This window comes from Colobus angolensis, unplaced genomic scaffold, assembly GCF_000951035.1.
Source record: "Colobus angolensis palliatus isolate OR3802 unplaced genomic scaffold, Cang.pa_1.0 Scaffold479, whole genome shotgun sequence".
In the NCBI taxonomy this organism is placed as follows: Eukaryota; Metazoa; Chordata; class Mammalia; order Primates; family Cercopithecidae; genus Colobus; species Colobus angolensis.
In genome coordinates, this window is record NW_012118254.1 from 1,069,562 (window position 1) to 1,075,133 (window position 5,572).

Here is a 5,572-nt window from a genome sequence, read left to right on the forward strand (position 1 = left end):
GATGGTCAAGTGAGGACACTGTGCTTGGGACTGGCCTAGTGGAGAGGAGACATGTTACCAAGGGAAGAAGGACGTGTTCTTTTGGAGGGTAGGAACATCAGAGATCAAAAGGACAAGTGAAAGGCTGAGTAAGGAAATGGTGGCTCCAGAGGAGAGCCATAACGCAAAGGCCCCGAGGCAGGGCAGAATTAACAGTTATTTTCGAGGGTACTGAAGGCAAATTTTAGCCATGCTGTGGAGGAAGACGAGGCTGTAGGTGAGGAACAGAGTTGAGATGTCCAGATGGAAAGTCTGAGGGATGAGAGACGATGTCCTGGATAGAAAGGGGCTCTTACAGAATCATCTCATTTGTATCTGGGTGGTATAGAAGGAAGCCTCCATTGCTGGTCCAGGATGAGTCCTGGGCTCCCGTCCCTGTGCAGTTTTCTACAGTGCATACACTGGGCTTTCTAAACACACCAACTCTAAAGCGCAATGGTGAGGTCAGAGTGATGCCCACCCAAGCTGTTCCCTAGAAGCCAGTGATCGGATACCATCCTGTGTGGCCGGGGAAGCTGGCAAACAGTGCATAATGAGGACATTGATATGGGTTCATCTAGAATGAAAGCAGGATGACATAAAGAAGGGCTGGGTTTCTAGTAGGGGTCAAATGAGTGCAAAGAGGCAGAGCTGTGGGGTTAAGATATTGGAATCAGGCATCGGTGAGAGGGGAAGGTAGAGAGAGAGAGAAAGTGAGGAGAGGGAGAGGAAGGGAGTGACAGAGGGAGAGAGGGAGGAAGGGATGGATGGGGGCAGGGAGGAAGAGAAGAATCTAGGGAGGGAGGGAGGAGAGCATTTGGTCCTTTGCATAAGGGATATGGCCTATGAGCTGCAGCCTGCTGGGGCTGCCTCCCTCACACCAGAATTTTTGGAAAAGTATCCACTCTTTTGGGCCTCTCTTCCTGGAGAACAGATGCCTTTGTCCTACTTGCTAGGAAGATATTTTTCCTGCACTGTTTTTGGGTTTTGGGTTTTGTTTTTTGGCACTGGAATGACCCGGAGTCACCAGGAGCTCCCAAGAGGAGGATGCAGAGTCCCAGGGCAACTATATTACTATTCATGGCTGCCACTTACTGAGGGCCTAATACATATCACACACTCTGTCGTGTGGATTACTTAAGCCGGCACTTATCTTTCCAATGGTCCTGGAAGTTCAATGTCAGTCAAATTTTACAGAGGTCTAAACTGGGGCCGGAGACTTCAAGATACTTGTCCAAGGTCACACAGATATTTACTGAAAAAGCTGGGACTTGACCCCAGGTCTGACTAAAACATGGGTGCACCATGCACCACCTTGGCACCCAAGAACCCCTCCCAGCCTTGATCGAGCCTTCTGTGTCTTGCACCCAGTCCCTAGCCCCCAGATATTCCTGCTGTCTTAATTGTTATTGATTACTGCATAAAAAAACTACCCCAAACATTTCAAGTTAAAATGATAAGCAGTTTTTCTCTGAGAGTTCTGTAGATCAGGGATCCGGGTATGGCTTAACTGGATCCTCTACTTCCCAGTCTCTCACAAGGCTGCCAGCCCAGGGACAACAGTCTCCTCTGTAGGCCTGACTGGGGAAGGATCGACTTCCAAGCTCACTCATGTGGCTGTTGGCAGGATCTAGTTCCTCATCTGTAGGCTCAACTGGGGGAAAGACAGACTTCCAAGCTCACTCATGTGATTGTTGGCAGGATTTAGTGGGTCGCTGGCCTGAGGGCCTCAGTTCCTCTGTGGCTGTTGGCCAGAGGCTTTCATCAGCCCCTCGCCAGCTGGCCTTCTCCATCTGGGCAAGCACGCATACAAGAAGAGCCTGAGGGAGAGAATGAATGCCAGCAGGTCAGAAGTCACAGTCTCGTTATAGCCTAAGCATGGAAATGACACACCATCACCTTTGCCAAATTTTGTTGGTTAGAAGCAAGTCACTAGGTCCAGCCCACCCTCAAGAGGAGGGAATCCCGTAGGAGGAGCATGGGTGCCAGGAAGGGGGATCCTTGAAAGTCATTCTGGAAGGCTGCCCACCACACCTGCTCCTGCACCCACCTCAGTACAGTGAGTCCCTTTGGGTATCAACCACCTTGACGGAGCAAATGGTTGATGGGCCACCTTGGACTGTGCTATGTGGCCTGCATCTATCTGATCCCACCTCTCTTCCAGCAGACCCAGGACTCGAGTCTGCCTGGCCTTGCCTTCCTCCCCGTCCCTACCAGCTACTCCCTGCCACTGAGCCCGTGAGATGTCACAGCAGCTGAAAATGGACCTGCTCCCTGTGACTGAAGCACAAACCCATCACTTGGGTGGGACTGGGACCCAGGATGGTGCTCCAGGCCTCTCCTGGTAAAACAGAGGTGAAGAGCTCAGCTCTCCCACTGAGACAGGGTGCACCTCAGGAGAACACGGGTATAGGTGGGAGAGGGCTGGGTCCAGAGTTATCTGTGAAAGCTGCTGAGATGTTCTTGCTTTTGCCCTCTGGGTTGGGATTCTGGGTAGAATCCCCCCATGTTCTCCAGCAGGCATCACAGAAGCATCTCTAAAGCAATGCGGGAGCACCCATGCCAGAGAGGGAGCTGCTCTGAAGCTGCGTGGAGACCCAGAGGTGTTCAGATGCCTAAGATCGGGGACCTACTCTAGGGAGGAGAGGAGTGAGTATAGATTGGGGATGATTTGTGTGTCTCCATAATCTATTTAACTCAAAAGCAGAGAGAGATGTGAAGCACATACAGCAAAGCATTTTTAAGTAGGGATGGTGGCTGCTGTATTCTTCTCTCTGTTTTTCTGTAGGTTTGAAATATTTCAGTAGTACAATACTCTAAAAGTAGAAAACAGAAGAGAAGGAGGGGCTCTCAGGACCCCAACACTCCACATTTCCCCGATGTGTCTCAGAGCCAAATGCGTCAAGCTAGGGGGTGGCATGGTGAACTTGTGAGTTTCCTAGGAACCCAGTGGTTCCATTAGGCCATGGGGATCGGGACTGCAGGTGGCTGGACTCCCATGGCAGAACCTTAGCCAGGAGCAGAGCCATCCCAGAGAAGCCTGGGCTTTTTCCAGCTCTGGGAAGCATCCACCAGACTCAGCTCTTCCCACTGCTGCTATTTTCTTGCAAGGTATATCAGGGGCAGCTCACAAAGAGACACGGTTATCATAATAAGAGATAAACAACCTGAGGTGATGGATGAGGCCATGTGTTGGAGGGGTTCTCTCCAAGGTTGGGGTGGGGGTTGTTGTGCTCAGATTATAACTTAATGCCTCTGAAGCCTTTCCTGTGCATTCTGCAACATCTTCTCTCCTTCTGACCTCACCTCCTTGTCCCTCAACCTACAGCCCTCCTCCCCGGCCCAAGGGTTATCACTCAGTCAGTGCACATCAGCCACCCTATGTGAAGTGTTTGAAACCAGTAGCATGTTTACTGTCCATCAACCATTGTGCTATTGCAAAAGTGACTGGGGGACATGCAGTACTGCTCCAAGGCACAAGGACAACAACCCGTTTGGCTAGGTACCCCGTGCCTAACTCTCTCTCCACAACGACCTCCTTCCCTGCCACCTCCACCGAAAGAGGCAAACCATAAATCACAGGAGGTGGATACTCATGTGGAGAGGGACATCAAATATCGTAACACCAAAAGAGTCAAGTGTGCCGGTATTTATTTCAGGCCCACTGGGGTGAGCAGGGTCATGAAGCAGCAGAAGGGGCTCGGTCACCGTTCACGGCTCTGTGTCTGCAGCCCCCGTGGTCTCAGCTTCCAAGTGTCCGGTAACCTCCCCTAGGGAGGAAAACAGAACCCTTGGGAGCCCTGGGGATTGTGGCCTGGCCTGAGGTTCTCTTGGTGGGCTTGGCGGTGAGCAGTGAGAGAAGCAGGGGCTCTCACCTGAAGCACTTGGTGAAACATGCCCGGGCTCCCTGGATCCAGCTCCTCCAACACCCTCTCAGAAGAACAGGTTCCCTGGGCAAGTCTGTGCCACTGGATGGGTCCTCTATGCTGTTGGCAAAATAAACCAAGGGCATAGTGTCTTTAGCTGAGTCAGTCCTGTTCAGGAAAATAGGGAAAAATCATTCTAGCCAGCACTAACATGGCTTCCTTCATTCATCGGGTGTTCGCCGAGGGCCTGTTATCTGCACACCAGAATCAGTTGCAGGTACTGGGGATACGGCAACGAACTCTAGAAATCTAGATCCCAGCTCTCCTGGGGCTGACTATCTGCCACACTGGAGGGAAATCGGGTTCACCAGGTCCTCAAGAGTTTGCTCTTCCTTGAGAAGGCTAAAAACTGGAGCTGCCCACCTTGCAAAGTTGAGGGCACCAGTCTGGGGGATGCAGCTTTCTCCATACAGTCAGATCAGGACTCAGCAGCAGCAGGAATGCCAGTGAAGTTCATGTTTTCTGAGAAGTGCGATGTACATGTGGTGTCTGAAAGGATTTACTGTCAGAGGCCGGCAGAACTCTTCATTGTGCTGGGCCTCTGGTTCAGGGCCTGTCCCCTCCGTGAAAATCCATCTGCCTGTCCCTGGCCTGGATCTTCACCCTCTCCTCCTGTAGATGAGTACGCTCTTTTCAAGCAGTTGATACATTCTCATAAACTCCTTCAAGTACTGAGCTGCCCCATTGACTAGTATCATCGCTTCCTTTTCCTCCCTCCCGAGTGTGCCTTGAACCCACTCTAATCAGCTTCCAGTCCCACAACGCGACTCTCACATAGATGATTAAATGACTAATTGAAAGTGATGTTTTCTGATTTTCACGTTACTCTACTTATATAAGCCTAAAGACTTAAGGAAAGATGTATTTGTGCATTGTTATCTTTAAGGTTTACTGAAATTCAAACCAGGGTACTTGCCAATTATATTTTTCCCCTCACCAGCTCCATCTTCATGTCAAGAAACTCAGTGAGTAGACAACCCTGAAACTATTCCTAAATTCCCAGTGAGCAGAACCCCAGCATTGCTGGGGATCCACAATCAAACTCCAGGTTTCTCTTCTGTGCATTAGTGGAAGCCAACGTAGGGCGCTTGAGGGAAGCGTGGATGTAGAAAACTGTGTCTCACAGAGCCCTGAGATTTTTAGCTGTAATTTTTGAGTCGGGCTGCTCAGTCAAGGCTCAGGCTCAGCCTACGGGAGGCTTCCAAAGTCCTGGCCTTGAGGATGCCCAAGGGTTTGTCAAGGACTTGACAGAGCCCTTTTAGGACCCTGTGATGGGCCTTGAGACCGTGGCATCTGAGCTGCCAGGCCTCTGGTCTAAGAAGCATCAGTTTTCCCACCCTACTTCTACTTATGATTGGTGTCAGGAGGAAGAAAGAATTTGGGGATGCACCATAGGGTAAATATATTTAAACCGTTTAATCCCTGACAAATGGCACTCCAAATGTGGAGTGCACATTTGGTGCATAGTGTGAATCTGTGCCAATTCACACTACCAGCGTCAGAACCTCAGTATATGATACCCGATTGGTATCATTATAATTTTAAATGTCAAGTTGCAGTTTGAAAAGTGGAATCACATTGTTATCTGAATTCCATTATGACTTGTGATGTGGAGCTCCTCTTCCCTT